This window comes from Aulostomus chinensis, chromosome 23, assembly GCF_037954235.1.
Source record: "Aulostomus chinensis isolate RoL2024-O1b breed Wild chromosome 23, RoL_Achi_v1.0, whole genome shotgun sequence".
NCBI classification, from domain to species: Eukaryota; Metazoa; Chordata; class Actinopteri; order Syngnathiformes; family Aulostomidae; genus Aulostomus; species Aulostomus chinensis.
The window spans coordinates 23,281,522-23,300,187 of record NC_141342.1 but is presented as its reverse complement, the minus strand read 5'-3'; the positions used below and the strand labels follow the sequence as shown (position 1 = coordinate 23,300,187).

General features: G+C 45.5%; 1 protein-coding gene across 2 annotated transcripts in view; it reads left to right on the top strand.

Moving 5' to 3' along the window:
- Positions 1–8,436: 8,436 nt before the first annotated feature.
- The window catches only part of tcerg1l (transcription elongation regulator 1 like), a 44,682-nt gene continuing 34,452 nt past the window's right edge, over positions 8,437–18,666 (top strand). The window contains exon 1 of one of the 2 annotated variants that reach the window (XM_086195195.1): positions 8,437–8,777. The gene's annotated coding sequence lies outside the window, so the exon portion shown is untranslated. The remainder of the gene's footprint in view (positions 8,778–18,666) is intronic. The other variant, XM_086195196.1, reaches the window with a different exon arrangement.

The window sequence follows — 18,666 nt, the reverse complement described above, 5'->3', positions numbered from 1 at the left end:
ACACCGTGTGTGTATGTTTCCCAGTCTTTAAAACAATGGAAATGTGCCACATGTAAAGATTTCAGGTTCTGTGGCCCCCTTCACAGTAAACAGTAGCTTTCATACAGCTAAGAACTTCGCATCACATTCACATAATTCACCACCTCATATCCTCATTCATTCATCCTCTGGCCTACATCCTACAAACACTAATTTCATCACATACTGAGTTAATTTGAATACTCAGGGGATTTGGGCTGAAGTCTTTAAAGATTTAAAACCCCAGCAGACTCGGCTCATTGACACCTTCACAGGGATTAGACATGAAACATGGTCTTGATGTTCTCTCATATACAAAGCTAATGTGAATTAATTGAATCACAGCTAAAGCTGGAGTCTGTTGATTTAGTCCTGCTGCCTCTCTTTCATCCAGACTCTCCCACTGAGGACAAACACAAATCTTTGATGTCCAAATGTCCATCAACTTGTCCAACTGTCTGTGGACTGTCAGGGACATGATGATTCAGTCTTACAAGAGGGGTGCGACTTGAGTGCTCATCACATATTTGTCATCCAATCAGATTCTCCGTGGAGCAAAAAACCTCTTTAATGTCACAGTTGAAAATTGTTCTCATATCACCCAATTCATTACGCGTGTGTGCGTGTGTGTGTGTGTGTGTGTGTGTGTGTGTGTGTGTGTGAGTGAGAGAGAGAGAGAGAGGAGTATATATAGTTGTCAATCCCTCACTAATGGATTTTTGGCATGTGGCACTTCCTGGAAATGCTTGGTTAACAACCAATGACACACACACACACAAAGTCAATCAATAACGTAAACTGACTATGACATGTTCGTTACTGGTCTTGTACCTCTCTCTCTAGGTCGCCCTCAGATGAGCCCTCCATCGTCTCTTCCAGTCATTCCTTTTCTCCGTACATCCAGCCAGGTCACTGCTGCTTTGCGCTCCAGCATCTTTCTTGAGTACATCCATGTACAGTTGTGTTCAAAATTATTCAACCCCCAATGCTGTAAAGGGTTTTAGGGAATTTTATATATATATATATATATATATATATATATATATATATATATATATATATAATGTAAAACAGTGTAAACCACAACGCAATTTTGTTCATAATGAAATCTTACAAGGACGTGTACATTAGCTAAATGCAACTAAAATGACAAAAACAGCTTTTCTAATACAGTATCAAATGTCCTTTTTGTGATTTCTTCACTGACACAATTATTCAACCCCTTAAAGATACCACTCTTAAGAACAGAGCTTCAATCATGTGTTTTCAATCAGGTATTGAAAACAGTTGTAGCTGTGAACAGAACCACAACAAGCAAAAATCAAGCCGATTTTAAAGGACTGTGATACTCAGCTCCGTCTGGAGAGTTACTGGTATCTTTGCAGCATGGTGAAGTCCAGGGAATGGTCAAATAAGTCAACAGAGGAGGTAATTTCTCCTCATAAGAAATGATATGGTTATATAAAGATTGCAAAGACATTAAACATCTCAAGAGACACAATTGGAAGCATAATACTGTTGTGCGTTTAGGGCGATTTGGTCAAAAATAATAATAAATCAGTAATTATGAATATAATTATTAAATAAAATTACTAATTGATATTAAATATTAATTAATTAGTCACCACCCTGATTAGTTCAAGGAAACTAAAATGTTGACCATATTTGGAAAATTGTCAGTCTCAAACAGAGTTTACCCATTAAATAGTCAATATTCAGTAATATAAACTAAATAGGAACAACTCTGATCTTGGAAGGGTGAGATCCGAGCGATGACTATCACTTGGACACATGACCACAGTTTTGTACACAAAGACACTACGACTTCTTTCTTATAAATAAAAAGGGGTTATTGAACACAATGCATCAATTAATCAGCAACATGTTGGTGCAACGATTCAGTCTAACCAAAAGATACAAAGTGACAACATGTGTGTGTGTGTGAGTGTACCAAAGAGAGAAGGAGGAGGGGAGGGGGGAACCTGGTTGCTAAGCAACCACTCAGCATCGGCAGCGGAGGCTACCAGCTGAGGCTGGTTAGCAATGTGGAGCTATAACGCGTGGATCGGACAGTTAGCAAGCCGAACGGCCTAGCAAAAGAGAGAGAGAGAAAGATAGATAGAGGAAAAGGCAGAAGTAAACCCCAAAAAAAGTGTGTTCATACAATTGTGCAGGATTCTTTAGAATCAATAAACGTGTAGCAACTTCTTGATAATATTACAGTGTAAACAATCAACTTTAGTAGTTATGGCGTAATGCCGTATAATAGTGTCTGCTGTTCACAGGACTTCCGTCACAAAACAGTGCATTTGTAGACACTATAAACATAAACTAAGCTGTTTCTCTGCCCAGAAAATGCCTACTTAGGGGAATCCTTACTTGGTCGGTAAGGTATTCAATCTCAGCTGGTCCGGGGCGCACGCGGGTCCGGCTTGAGTTGGAGGTTAGCAGAAACAGCGGTGGGCAGCCTGCATGGATCTGCTGCAGTCGACTGGTGGAGGGGTGAACAAGCTTGGCCGAGCTTTCGTTCTCCAGGGATCCAATTCACACAGGTAACGTGGCTCAACGGTGTCTTGTCTGGATATGTGGACAGGAGGGGGGAGATGTCCGCCTGCGGAGTTCTCGCCATCCGGTGCACTGCCAGGCCAAGGTGCAAAGACACCAAGCCTTTCTTGGTCCAGTACCTTTATTTGGTCAGGCTGGTGATGCCACTTCCCGTAGGACGATACTGGCTCTCAGCCAATGGCGGTGCGGCACGCGAACTTCCGGTCAAGCGGGCGCAAGTTTTGGGGGGGGGGGGGGGGTCAGTGTCCAGAGATGATCCCCCTTTTTACGACCCTTTGTTTTAGATCGTGTGGTCACTCCTAATGCAGGCTTCAGAAAGGTGTGTTAGGCCTCAAAGGCCGAAAGTCCTTTCTTCAGATGCATTAATTGTCAAATCTCTGAATTAATCTCTTCTCCTCTTGTGTTGGCCCAACAATACACAAGTTTAAAACTAAAGGCACAGTGGAAACGCTTCCTGGTTGTGGCAGAAAGAGGATGCTAATGGCAACTGCTGTCCGGTACCTGAAGCAAAAAGTGGAGAAAAATCCCTGGGTGACTACTGAGAAACTGCGAAAGGATTTGTCAGATGGAGGTACTCAGGTCAGAATATAAGATGCACACTGCAAGATGAAGGCCTCCATGCCAGAACTCACAGGCACAAACCCCTGCAGACTAAAAAGAACAAGAAGAGTCGACTCCAGTAAGCCCAAAACCATGTGGACAAACCACAAAGGTTTTGGGATACTGTTGTCTGGAGCGACGAAACAAAATTTGAACTCTTTGGGCCTATGGATCAACGGTATGTCTGGAGGAGGAAGAAGAAGGCCTATGAAGAAAAGAACACCTTGCCTACTGTGAAGCATGGTGGGGGGTCAGTCATGCTTTGGGGCTGTTTTGCTTCTTCAGGTACAGGGAATCTCCAGCGTCTGCAAGGTACCATGAATTCTGTTGACTAGATCTTGGGAGTAAATGTCATGCAGTCAGTCACAAACCTGAAGCCTGGGAGACGTTGGACGTTCCAACAGGACAACGATCCCAAGCATACCTCCAAATCTACCAGAGCTTGGCTGCAGACGAAGGGCTGGAATATTGTGGAGTGGCCATCGCAATCACCGGACTTAAATCCGATTGAAAATCTCTGATGGGACATGAAGAAGGCAGTTGCAGCACGCAAATCCAAGAATGTGAATGAACTGGAGGCTTTTGCCCATGAGGAATGGGCTAAGATACCCGTGGAGCACTGCAGGAAACTTGTGTCAAGCTATGTTTCACGTCTGAAGGCTGTTATAGCTGCCAAAGGATGTTGTACTAAGGATGTATGTGACTAAGGGGTTGAATAATTTTGTAAATGTTGTGAACACAGAAAGGGCATTTGTTGGTATAGCACCAGAAATATTGTTGTAATTTAAGTTGCATTTGTCTAGTTTACAAGTCCTTCATTGATCTGATTACAAAAAAGATTTAAAAAAATAAATGTCAAACTTGCTAAAACACTTTATTGCAGAGGGGCTTGAGTAATTTGAACACAACTGTATGTTAATGTTGGATGGGCTTGTGAGTTGACCATGAGTTGGTTCCCACAATACCAATTTGCTGGCTGGCAGTCCTTGATGTCTTTGACAGTATCCTACTAGTCTCATTCTCCTGGCTGCTATTTTCTCACTCACTCTTGGTGTTCCCTTGTACAGAGTCTTGTTGATAACATGCTCACTCTTGCTGATGTTAGGTGCTGTATGATTTTCCTGGTGTACCACTCATCTAGAGACGTCTGCAGGGTTGTTTTAAGTGTCCAGCACTTTCTGGCATATGGGAGAACAAACTCTACCATTGCATAGAAGAAGCTGACTTTTATTCCTCTGGGGAGGTTGGTGTTCCATACACTGGCCACACCATTCAGGGCTCTCTGTGCAAGTGCTTTCCTCACTTTAAGATCTTGCTCAGTTGACTTGACCCATGAGCCCAGATATACATATGTCCTGAGAATTCAAATCTGCCATCACGCATGTTGACAGAGATCAAATATTTATGGTGCAACTCATCAAGTTCACACCAGCAACGCCCAACATGCCTGGCGGCAATGTTCCCTCTAAGTTGTGCGCTTGTGCAATCGCGCACCGCTTGCACATTCTCAGCGCACAGGAAAATCTATGCAGGGCATAGACTCAGTGAGTGACAGGTGTCCAACCAATGATACGATACGGTTCACTTACGCTACACAGCCAATCATAGCACTGTCAATGCTATCGCTGTCTCTTATCTCTGCTGCACTGTTGTTAGCTAGCTAACCTGCACGGTGCATGGGCAGGGGAGCAGAGATAAGAGACAGCGAAACAAATGCAAACCCCTTATCATGGTGAATCGAACAGGCAGTAACACACCCACCAAGCCAAAGTAATAAAAAAAAAGCAGTTCTTTTAAGATGGAATGGCTGTCGGGGTATGTGGAAACAAGAGAACAAGAGGTGAAACTGAGTGAGATTTTTTCTTTTTTGAGTGAGACAGGTCTGCTCTGCAAAACATGGTATACCCTCGAAAATATTAAAAGTAAACTAATGGAAATTGCTGCTGTAATTTGATTCTTTTTATAAGCCATATACCTTGCTATGCTCCCAGGTGTTGAACAGGTGGTGCGTGGCCACAGCGTGCATAACTGATGTTGCTCACAATGATCCTCAGTGTGCTCAGGGAGCTTGTGTGTATGCCCAGAAACATGAAAATTTAGAGGGAACATTGCTTTGTGGCATTCGAACTAATATAAATACATCATCATCAAAATGAGATCACCATAGTGAGGAATATTGCGGTGGGAAAATTTTTAGGGCCTGAGCCTGAAGGTACTTCAGGCGAAGACCCTATCATGTTTGCTCGTCAGAACAACACATCAGCAGCACTAAAAACACCCACTAACCAGTGTCCAAGCCCCCCAACACCCATGAGGCAGCTGGGCCAGACGGCCTGGAGCCGGTTTTAACATTCACACCATTCAAAACCTGGTCCTGGACTGTTCTTGCTGTCAATGAGCGCGCAATATGAGCATCATCTAATTTCACCCCCTGAACATGCATGAAATTCACTGAAATTCGGCAGACTGGACAAGTGTGCCGACACATTCGCTAATCTAAAAAAAAAGAAAGTCTATAGCGCCACCTAGGGAGCCACACAACCAAAAGATAATTTGGGATAATTTGGAGCGGTGTAACTCCTCCCACGAATGTCCCACAGACATGGGACCAACACCGTTGGACTCGTCTCATGAAGACGCAAAATTCCTACACTCTGACCCCTCACCTATCTACAACAGAATGTCCACAAATTGGACAACACTGTCAAAATGAGCACTTTTTTACTCCCCCAACAAAATCTATTTCCTCCTGGGGCATTAATGCTATCGCTTCCAAACTTTCACACATTTCTCTCCCAACTGTGCTGATTAAAACTTATTAAAGGTTTTTATATGAATTTCTGGGTTTGGATTTTACAAGCCGTCAAAGTGGGGGAGACACGTTTCACCTTCCAATGGAAGCCTATGGGGAGACGGTGTCCTCTCAGGTACATACTGTCAAACAAACCCTTCTCACGTCTACACCATCCATCCCACAGCTCTACCAACCACACCACTGCATTCCTGACAAAAACCCCTCCAAGAACATGGTGTTCTGTGTCCCTCTGGACCAGCGTATGCTGACTTCTTCCTCTTGTCCCACTCCAGTCCTGGTGCTCCTCCTCTCTCTCCACTCTAGCACAGATCAGAGACAGAGCAGTGGGGGAGGGGTTCTTAAAGGGCCAGCTCTCAGCTCTGCTCTCACTCTAGCACAGATCAAAGACAGACCAGTGGGGGAGGGGTTCTTAAAGGGCCAGCTCTCAGCTCTGCTCTCACTCTAGCACAGATCAGAGACAGAGCAGTGGGGAGGGGTTCTTAAAGGGCCAGCTCTCAGCTCTGCTCTCACTCTAGCACAGATCAAAGACAGAGCAGTGGGGGAGGGGTTCTTAAAGGGCCAGCTCTCAGCTCTGCTCTCACTCTAGCACAGATCAGAGACAGAGCAGTGGGGGAGGGGTTCTTAAAGGGCCAGCTCTCAGCTCTGCTCTCACTCTAGCACAGATCAAAGACAGACCAGTGGGGGAGGGGTTCTTAAAGGGCCAGCTCTCAGCTCTGCTCTCACTCTAGCACAGATCAGAGACAGAGCAGTGGGGAGGGCTTCTTAAAGGGCCAGCTCTCAGCTCTGCTCTCACTCTAGCACAGATCAAAGACAGACCAGTGGGGGAGGGGTTCTTAAAGGGCCAGCTCTCACCTCTGCTCTCACTCTAGCACAGATCAGAGACAGAGCAGTGGGGAGGGGTTCTTAAAGGGCCAGCTCTCAGCTCTGCTCTCACTCTAGCACAGATCAAAGACAGAGCAGTGGGGGAGGGGTTCTTAAAGGGCCAGCTCTCAGCTCTGCTCTCACTCTAGCACAGATCAGAGACAGAGCAGTGGGGGAGGGGTTCTTAAAGGGCCAGCTCTCAGCTCTGCTCTCACTCTAGCACAGATCAAAGACAGACCAGTGGGGGAGGGGTTCTTAAAGGGCCAGCTCTCAGCTCTGCTCTCACTCTAGCACAGATCAGAGACAGAGCAGTGGGGAGGGCTTCTTAAAGGGCCAGCTCTCAGCTCTGCTCTCCACTCTAGCACAGATCAAAGACAGAGCAGTGGGGGAGGGGCTCTTAAAGGGCCAGCTCTCAGCTCTGCTCTCACTCTAGCACAGATCAGAGACAGAGCAGTGGGGGAGGGGTTCTTAAAGGGACAGCTCTCAGCTCTGCTCTCCACTCTAGCACAGATCAAAGACAGAGCAGTGGGGGAGGGGTTCTTAAAGGGCCAGCTCTCAGCTCTGCTCTCACTCTAGCACAGATCAAAGACAGAGCAGTGGGGAGGGGTTCTTAAAGGGCCAGCTCTCAGCTCTGCTCTCCACTCTAGCACAGATCAAAGACAGAGCAGTGGGGAGGGGTTCTTAAAGGGCCAGCTCTCAGCTCTGCTCTCACTCTAGCACAGATCAGAGACAGAGCAGTGGGGGAGGGGTTCTTAAAGGGCCAGCTCTCAGCTCTGCTCTCACTCTCTGATCAGACTCAGGCTTCTAACTCCTCAACTACAAGGCCTCCACCCTGGACCAGGACACCCTGGGATTCAGGCCAGGGCTCAGGCCCTCACAGCGCTGCTTGCAGCTTTAATTTTCAATTTCTGTTTGCAACTTCAAATTTCCCATTTGTACCTGTAACGGTGACATGACCACACATGTTGAGACTTATATCTGGATGTGGTTAGAATGTGTGGGATGAAATGACTGAGCATTGCTCGTGGTCAGGTGTTGGCAGGTGTTGACCATCTGCCACAGTCATGAGAGTGTGACTGACCCCTCTGGTAAGTATTTCTACTTCTACACCAGTGGTGTTTTAATCAGTGCAAAGACATTTGGATATGCAGAGCTACAGTATTGAACACCAGTTTAATTTACTGGAATGAATATAACAGGAAAAACAGCTCCACACAGAGGAGTAGAAGCAAAGAAGCAACTGCCATGTTACGCTTGTGACCTAAAGCTCTGAATCAACACTGAAGAATAAATCCAGCTCGAGCTTCTCATACTGAACTCAAAATCCGGACATTTCCAGTCTAACTAGAGAAACTTCTTCAAATCAATTTCTACTTTCAACATGTTGCTGTTGTTTTTACTATTAATCAACATAACCAACTGTTATTTACAGGGCCAATTCATCAGGACGTACATACAATCAAGGCTATAATGAATCAAAGCAGTTTTTTTTTGAAGTCATTGTTCAAGTGTGTGTGTGTGTGTGTGTGTGTGTGAGAGAGAGAGAGAGAGAGAGAGAGAGAGAGAGGGAGAGACAGAGAGAGAGAAAGAGAGACAGAGAGAGAGAGACAGAGACAGAGAGAAAGAGAGAGACAGAGAGAGACAGAGCCTCCGTGACCGGAGCGCGTTCCGCTGCACGCGGACTCCGGTATTTTCGTTCCTGCAGTCGCATCACCACCGCGAGACCCGCGCGCGTCTGTCCGTATTTCATATCAGTGCTGCTCATCCGGTCCCATCGGTATCTCACCTTTACCAAACGCCAGATTTACGTGCAGACCTCGATGAGGATCCACGGTAGCTGAAGCTGAAGGACAGAACCGACATACCGAACGTGACCAGAGGAGTCTGACGTGCACTTCACCGAGACCGGCGCCGGTTGGTAAGTGACACATACCGGAATCGGAGCCGTTTTACAACTTGTTTGGAAGCTGTACTGTTAAATTGGATGAAGGTCCAAGTCCTAGGCTACAGACGATGTACGTTCCTAATTTGTTACATTTCACTGCGCCAGCAGCACAGCATTGTTCTTCGCCCTGCTGGGATTAATTGATTGATGACTTGGTCTATAGAACTTCATTAGCTTGTTTTGGTTGTGATATTCTGATGCACTTTTGAGTATTGTGTTTCTATAGATGCAGCACAATATGCATAGCTACTTCAAATTGGCGAAAAGGTTTACATGCTGGCTTGAGGTGGGTCTCGTGTTTTTCGATGTGCACACGTTAGCGCACATAGAAACACCTAATTTGAATAAACTCTGATTTGTAAAACTTACTGTCACCTGACTGACCAGCTGTTTCCGCCATTGTCCTCCCGGTTAGCCCTAAACTTTGTCTTGGCTCCGGAGAAGCAGCAACATGTCCAACACCAGCTGGCCCCAGACAGCGACTCCTACTGGTCAAACTGAGAGCAATTCTTCTTTTTTGTCACTGCTTAATGACTGTGTAATGTTCTTATGATGACCGCGTGGTGTATATATGAACACCAAAGATCCATGCACTGGTTTAGCAACAGCAGGCTTTATTTATAATCCAAAACATCTTGTACTGCTAGACTCACTCAAGTTCACTCGCTCCGCCGGCCGCACGTACTACTCCGCTGAACCGTCCTCATCACGCTAGTATAAGTACGCCGCACTATATACTACATCCCTCTTTCTTAACATGAAAGCTTTACTTTAGCATTGCAACATGAAACTACAACTTTGACTTAACTTTGATCTCAACAGTTATCTTCATTACAGCTTTGCTGAATTGTTTGTAAACAGAGGCTCTGCTACTGTACACTTGAATCACAAATTATAATCTCTCAGTTTCTGTTTCTTCTACCAACATGGCATAGGAGTACATTACTTGTCTGTGTTGAGAACAGGATAACTTTCAACATAACAGTTTTAAATCCCTCTCATCACAACACATCATCCACATTCTTTTTTTTTTCTTTTTTTTTTAACAGAACCAAACATCAGAACCTTCATCCTGACCATCCCCCCATACTTCACTGTCCTTTTATAATAAAGTCTTTGAATCTCCCCGGTGGTCGAATAACTCGACCGCTCTTGGTTTGGACGGGTTTAGGTGTGGATGGCTGAATGTCAGTGTCCACTACTGTACTAGCACAAGGTGCGTCGGTGTGCTCTTCATCCAGCAGGTCCGATTGTGAGTCCATCGGGGTGATGAGTGGTGTTTTCCTAATATGGCATCTGTTGCGTCTGTATTGCTGCCCTGAAGATGTCACTATGTCGTAGGAGCGTGGTTCCACTCTTTGTGTAGTGACAACAGCCGGACGCCAGCCATGTGGTGTTTCCATGTGAACAGTGCTGCCTGGTTGCAACACCGGCAGTCTCTTTGTTCCCTTGTTATAGTACTGTTGCTGCTTCTTGCGCAGTAGTTGAAGAGTTGAGTGTGCATCCTGTGGAATAGCTGGTTGCAGAATTGTGCTGGAGCTCGGTAGAGTACTCCTAAGGACTCTGCCCATGAGCAGTTGTGCCGGGGAGTACTGCAAACCTGTAACAGGAGTGTTTCTCAGGGTGAGGAGTGCAAGATGACGGTCAGTGCTCGTCAATTGAGCTTTCTTTAGCATGTGTTTCACAGTCTTTATTGTCCTCTCAGCAAGTCCATTAGACTGTGCATAGCCTGGACTGGAGTGAGTGACTTTTATGTCCCATAATGTTGCGAAGTTTCTCATTTCTTGACTTGCAAATGGAACATGGTCACACACAATCTCTTTTGGAATCCCAAATCTGGAAAACACTGCTTTCATCTTGTTGATGACTGTGTGTGAAGATTTGTCCTTAATGTTCAGAACCTCTGGATATTTTGAGAGGTAGTCAACTAACAACAGGAATGACTGACCTTTGATGTCAAAGATGTCTGCTCCAACTTTGAGCCAAGGGATCTCAGGGATGTCGTGGGCAGTCAGCGGCTCTTTTTGGTTTCTGGGCTGAAAGTGTTGGCATGTTCCACAGGCTTCGACCATTTGCTCTATTTCTCTTGTCATCCCAGGCCAGTAAAAGTGCTTTCTGGCGAGTGCTTTGGTCCGCTGCATCCCTTGATGTGCTACGTGTAGCTTCTGCAACATCTCTGTCCTCATTGTGACTGGTAATATAATCCTGTCCCCTGCAAACATCACTCCATCTCTCACTGCCACTGTATGTCTGATTGGCCAGTAGCTTATCAGGCGCACGTTTAACTGTTTCCTGTGTCTTGGCCAGCCGTGTCTGTGTATGTCTTGCAATAGCTGTAGTGTCTCGTCTTTCTGTGTTTCATTCTTAAGTCTCTCAAGAGTTTCCGTGCTAAGGGCTTCTGTAGGCTCCAAAACATAGACAACCTTCTCATCTGTGGTTTCACCTACTGGTAAGTGTTGTTCTTGTGTGACTGCTCGCGAGAGTGTGTCCGCAATCAGGAGTTCTTTACCTGGTGTGTAGACGACATTTAAATCATACCACTGAAGCTGAAGCAGCATTCGCTGCAATCTGGAGGGGGCTGCTCCAAGCGGCTTTCTGAGGATGCTTTCCAGTGGCTTATGATCCGACTGAACATCAACTCTGACACCATACACATACTGATGAAACTTCCTGACAGCAAAGACTATGGCCAAAAGTTCTTTTTCAATCTGCGCATAGTTCTTTTCCGTCTCCGTCAATGCTCTCGATGCGTATGCTATTGGGTGGCCCTCTTGTAAAAGACACGCTCCCAAACCGTCCTTGGATGCATCAGCCTGAATGACGAATTGTTTCCCCGGATCAAAGAACTTGAGCACAGGTGCATTTATGAGAGCATCCTTGAGCTTCCTCACTGCATCATCATGTTCATGGTGCCATTGCCACACACTGTCCTTTCGTAGCAGCTGTCTCAGTGGTGCTGTGATCGTGGCCTCGCTGGGGATATTGTGCTAGGTTCTTTGTCATTCCCAGCATTCGCTGTAGCCCTGCTTTGTCAGTGGGTGGGGGTATCTCAGCGATGGCTTTGACTTTTAATTTGTCAGCTTTGACACCCTCTGCGGTGACCACGTGTCCCATGTAGTTCACACTGCTGACCTTGTACTGTATTTTTTCTCTGTTAAACTTGATGTTGGCGTCTTTTGCTCGAGCCATCACTTTCTGCAGTATCTCATCATGCTGTAGAGGCGGCAATGATCATGTCGTCAGCTATGATGTGAACAACTTGAATGTCTCCGAAAGTCTCACAGTTGCGCTGCTGGAAAACTTCGCTTGCAGATCTGATACCAAACGGTAGACGCTTAAACCTGTATCTCCCCCATGGAGTGTTGAAGGTGCAGAGGAGAGATGACTCCTTATCTAACTTTATTTGCCAGTAGCGATCCTTTTCATCTAGCACAGTGAAAATCTTCTTACCTTCAAGTCTGCTCAGGACCTCATCTGTCGTGGGTATGGAGTAGTGTTGTCTTAGAATGGCTTTGTTGAGGTCACTGGAATCCAAGCAAACCCTCAGTTTCTTTTTATCCTTTTTTTCCGTTACAACCAAGCTGTTCACCCATGGCGTAGGTTGTGTCACCTTTGCAATCACATCAGCCTGTAGTAGGTCTTCAAGAGTAGCTTTAAGTCTGTCAGTTACTGCCAGGGGTATTTTCCTGCATCCATGTATGACTGGTGTGACAGTGGGGTCTGTGTGGATGTGGTATTCACCAGCAAACTCACCCAGGCCTTCAAAGACTGTTGGGTTTTGGGCTATTAGCTCTTCTTTTGTTGTTGGACTGCTCACGTTCATTGTGTCGATGTCCATCTTTTTAACAAGACCAAGAACTTCACATGCCTCCTTCTCCAAGATGGGTACGGAAGAATGTCTGGATACAAAGAATGCGAGATTTGCTTCGTTCTTCGGTGTGGAGCATTTGAGCGTGATTGTTCCTTCTGGCTTTAGTTTCGACCCTCTGTATGCCACCAACATTGTTTTGGTCGGCTCAAGCTGCAGACATGTCCTTGTGTTTTGACTAGCTTTCTTTTTCATGGACATGAAAATCTTCAGTGGCACGACGTTGGCCTGTGCACCAGTGTCCAACTTAAACTCAACAGTCACATTGTTCACACATATCTCTGAGTACCAGGACTTTTCTAGTTTTGAGTCGAGCTGGTCAATGTCTACTGTGCCCATAAAGAGAGTATCAACTCCAAGATCCAACTCGTGCACTTTTTTGTTGGCTTGTATTTTGTGTGATCTGCATGCCTTCGCATAGTGGTTCAGCTTACCACATCTGTTGCAAGTTGCTCCATATGCTGGACATTGTTGCGGCTGGTGCGATTTCCCACATTTACTGCATGTGTTCTTTTTCCCGTTGCTTTCAGAGCATTGAGGAGACTGTTTCCGTCCTTTACTCCACTGTTGACTGTCTCTTTGTTTTTGTTTATGTATAGCATGTACAACTCTCTCCTGGTTAGCTGCACCCATGGCTTGGATTTGGGCCTTGGCAGTCTCAGCAGCACGACATGTATCTATGGCTTTTTCCAATGTAAGATTTGGCTCTCTTAAAAGCCTCTCTTTTAGTCGATGATCATTCATGCTGAATATGATCTTGTCTCTAATCATGTCATTTTCATGAGATCCAAATTCACAGTCTTTGCTTTTCTGTCTGAGCTCAGTCACATATTTCTCTATTGTGATGGATTCTGCCATGGGGTGGGCCCAAAATTGATATCTTTCAAAAACTGTATTTTTCTTAGGCAAACAGTAGGACCTGAAAGTATCTAGGATGTCCTCTACCGTTGCTTCATCATCCTGTGAGATATCAAATGTATTGTACACATCGAGGGCCTCTTCTCCCAGTGTGTGCAGCAAAATGGCAACTTGGATTTTCTTGTCCTTACCATCTGCGCCACTCGTGGTCATGTAGATCTGGAAGCGCTGTTCCCACCGTCTCCAGTTTTCTCCCACGTTGCCTGTCAGCAACAGTGGTGACGGCAATCTAAACTGATCCATGCCGAGCTGCGATAATTCCCCCGTCGATACTCGCCGTAGCTAGTTCCTGTTAGCGGGCGTTCCGACGGTCGCCAGCTTCGGCGGATGAACCAGACCGACTTCTGACACCATGTAATGTTCTTATGATGACCGCGTGGTGTATAAATGAACACCAAAGATCCATGCACTGGTTTAGCAACAGCAGGCTTTATTTATAATCCAAAACATCTTGTACAGCTAGACTCACTCAAGTTCACTCGCTCCGCCGGCCGCACGTACTACTCCGCTGAACCGTCCTCATCACGCTAGTATAAGTACACTGCACTATATACTACAGACTGTAGAGCAGTAAAAAGAGCCAACTTAAATTCCGAGTTCTCTTCTTGTATGCTGCCTAATACAGCGAATGTAACATTACCAATACCGCCATCTTCTGACAGAGATACACACTACATAACCTGGTTGATACATAACCTTGATGGAAATGTCTGCAATGCACAGTCCCCCATTTTGCTGCATTTATAAAATTCACTTGTAGTACAAAGTGGAGTATTCTGCCTTGACGTTTGTGTGTTTGGCGGGTTACTTATGCATTAGAAAAATACAAACCAAAACAACAAAAACAAATACTCCAAGAAACCTTTCAAATAGTACTGAAATGAAAAACAAGGTTTTACTTGTTTGACATTGAACAAGTTAGAAAATATTGAATTTTAAAAAGTGATTTCCAACATGCTGAACTCTGTATCATCAGTTAATCGCTAAATGATTCAGATCAACACACAGAAACAGAAAATGAGGATTCCCAAAAAGGAACTGTGAAGAACACTGGATGTTTCCACTTAACACATAGGAGTGCAACCACAACTGGATGTGAGATTGAAATGTGTCTTTGAAAAAAAACAAAGGAAACTGTTTTGACTTGAGCTCCATGTTTTACATTTCTGAGTTCTCTTGAATGTTGACCATTGCAGTGTGAATGGAATAGGACTGGGGAAAGTAAGGCATAAGGTTACCTCTTACCTACAATATCATTCCACACACGGTTACTGAAATTACTTCAGTGAATCTGCTCTAAGGAGTTATGTGGTCCATAAATTTGAAAGCATTGCAAACCCCAGTGTTCTGGCTCTTGCAGTGTTTCAGAGCCTTTTGGTTTCTTGAGGAGCTGATTTTGTCAATTTCCGACGTCTTTGGTTGTTTGAGCATGCTTTGATTTGAAGGGTCAGACAGGAAGTGGGGGGGAACGAGTGACCGGAAGTGAAAAGTCCGCCACATTTTGTTATTTTCCCGACATTTATTGCATCATTATTTCAGATTTTAGGCCCTTGACATCGTCTATGAACACAGCTCGTAAGTTTATTCATTTATGCAGTGACGTGTGGGGAATGTTATATATTTAAAACAAAAAAACAAAAAAAACGTATTTTTATGGCGCTAGTTTAGCATGCTAACACCTAGGTAAATACAGAGTCAGCATCTGTGGTTGACATGGCTAGGCTTATTGGCTCTCATTTGTTTCTTGGTTAATTCTACCTGTATATTTTGTGTTTGTTCCTCTTATAATGATGGTAAATGCAAGTCTAATAATTGTGATTTATCTTTTGTTACAGTTTTTACTGTGTCCTTCTGTGGGCCTGTGAATAAAATCCTAGCATGACGTTCACGTGTCTACAGCTCTGGATGTGTTCGCAATCTGCATAGCGGCGCTGGGGAAGCAGTGAGGGCAGAATAGTAAAAAGAGCTGTTCTGTGAAGATCATACGGGGGTCACAGACTTCAATAATCAGAGACTCTGCAGAAGCATGATGCAGCCAGGGGAAGAAGACGACATGGACGTCAGGTCGACTTGCTCCAGATCTTCATTATCATCACATCGGTCAAGTAGGTCATCAGCTAGTATGGCAGCAGTAACAGCACGCGCAAAGGCAGAAGCAGCCCGCACCAGGGCAGCCTTCACACGAAGAGAAATTGAAATCAAAGTGAAGCAAGCTCAACTAAAGGTTGAAGAGACGCATTTGAAAGCTACACTAGATGCTATGAAAGAGGAGATGGAGGCAGAGGCTGCACTCGCCGAAGCTGACGTCTTGGAGGCAGCTGTACATGGTGTGGAGATTAAAAACAAGGAGAAGTTTCTTTTATCTGAGAAATATTTTCTGCAGCAGAGACAATTCTCCACAGCAGACAGAGCACCTCTTGGAGTTACCAAACCAGATAGTGAGCAAGCAGAGGAAGAGGACCCACCTCACCACATGCAGTTAGAAATGTCTGCTCTTCCTTATGATAACCCTACTCCATCACCGCTTAACAGTCACAACTTGCGTTCTTTGCCTCACCATGAACCCAACCCACCAATACCTGATGATTATGTCATTGACTCACAATGGCCAGGCAACGTACCAAGTTCCTCATCAGCTCAACCACACCATTCCAACACAGTTGGGAAAGCTTTGTCTCAAAACAGAGTGAGAACCACTTCACCAGCTAATAGGGACTTTGTGGTTGCTGATCTAGCTAGATACCTGGCCCTGAGAGACCTAGTTACTGAGGGATTACCCAAGTTCACTGACAGACCGGACGATTACAGGGCTTGGATAGCCTCATTCATAAACGCCACAGAGGGGCTGGGTTTAAAGGCTGGTGAAGAACTGGATCTACTGACCCGGTGGCTCGGTCCGGAATCATTCAAGCAAGCAAAACGCATTCATTGAGTGCATATCAACAGCCCGTCACTGGGTTTGAGCAGAGTATGGCAGAGATTGGAGGAGTGCTTCGGCTCACCTGAAGCTATAGAAAAGGCTCTCTTTGAAAGACTTGAATGTTTTCCGAAAATAACCAACAAAGAGCCACAAAAGCTCAGAGAGTTGGGAGATGTGCAATTGGAGATTCGGGCAGCTAAGGAGGATGGCGGCTTGCCAGGCCTTTTATATCTCGATACTGCACGCAGTCTTGCTCCCATCGTGGACAAACTTCCATTCAACCTGCAAGAAAAATGGATGTCAGAAGGGACTAAATATAAACTGAGGCATCACGTCAGCTTTCCACCATTCTCCTTTTTCTGTTGCTTTATACAAGACGAGGCAAGAATGAGAAACGATCCGAGTTTTAAACCAATGGTCTTGGCTTCTACATCTGGTCAGTCCAAGGAGGATCATCGTTCTGCAAGGTACGTGAGGCCTAAGTTTCCACTTGCAGTCCATAAGACAGAAGTTGGCACTAATACCTCTACCCAAGATCCTGTCAAGCAGTGCCCAATCCATAATAAACCCCATTCACTTAGGAGGTGTAGGGCTTTCAGGACAAAACCTTTAGATGAAAGCAAATCATTCCTCAAAGAACACAAAATTTGCTTCAAATGCTGTGATACATCCAGTCACCAGGCTAAAAACTGCGAGGCAGAAATCAAGTGTTCTGAATGTGGAAGCAATAGGCATATTGCTGCGCTTCATGCAGGCCCAGCACCATGGTTGTCAGAGAACGCCAGACCAATCTCAGACCACGGTGGGGAGAACAACACAGACAATGGTACGGAGGAGGTTACATCTACGTGCACTCAGGTGTGTGGCAGTCATAATGGGGGTCGGTCCTGCTCTAAGATATGCTTGGTTACCGTGTATCCGAAAGAGCAGCCCAACAAGAAAATCAAAGCATATGCAATCATGGATGACCAAAGCAACAAATCTTTGGTAAAGTCTGCATTCTTCGACGCCTTCAGCATTTCAACAGACAACGCAGCTCCTTACACACTCAAGACGTGTACTGGGGTGTCTGAAACCTCAGGCCGTAGGGCCAGCAACTTCATCATCGAGTCGTTCGATGGTCAGTCGAGCCTACACCTACCCACCTTAATAGAGTGCAACGCCCTCCCTGATAACCGGAATGAAATTCCCACTCCGAATGTTGCTCGTAGCCATGCACACCTCAAACATCTGGCAGACAAGATCCCACCCCTTGACCCAGAGGCTAACATCCTCTTGTTACTTGGACGAGACATCATTCAAGTACACAAGGTGCAGGAGCAGTGTAATGGACCTGTGAACGCGCCCTTCGCACAAAGACTAGCACTGGGATGGGTCATCGTGGGTGAAGGTTGTCTTGGGGGAGCACACAGGCTTACGTCAGTGAAGGTTTTCAGAACCAATGTCTTGGAAAACGGCCGTCCAAGCTTCTTTTTGCCTTGACAGAACAGTTTCAGAGTGAAGGAACATTTCCAGCCGCAGAGTCAGCCATGTGATGCGTACAGCCCAGTACAGATCGACGCTATAGAAAAATCTGTCTTTTGCTACAACGAGAGGGACGAGATGCTAGCACCTTCTCTGGAGGACAGAGCCTTCCTGCAGCTCATGGAAAAGGGTTTCTACCAGGATGATTCTAACAGCTGGGTGGCTCCCCTACCCTTCCACTCTCCGAGGTGCTACCTTCCTAATAACAGAGGCCTAGCAGTGTTACGCCTCAACTCATTGTGCTGCACGCTGAGGAAACGTCCGGAAATGAAGGAACATTTCATGGAGTTTATGCAGAAGTTGTTTGATAAGGGTCACGCAGAGTTAGCTCCATCCATAAGAGCGGGTGACGAATGTTGGTATCTCCCATTCTTCGGCGTATACCACCCTCAGAAGCCGGGCAAAATAAGGGTGGTATTTGACTCTAGTGCGAAACACCATGGGGTGTCTTTGAATGATGTGTTGCTCACAGGCCCAAACATGAATAACAGTTTGGTTTGAGTGCTTCTTCGCTTCCGAGAGGAGTTAGTGGTAGTAACGGCGGATACAGAGCAGATGTTTCACTGCCTCCTGGTACACGAGGACCACAGGAATTACCTTCGTTTCCTGTGGCATCGCAATAATAACCCAGA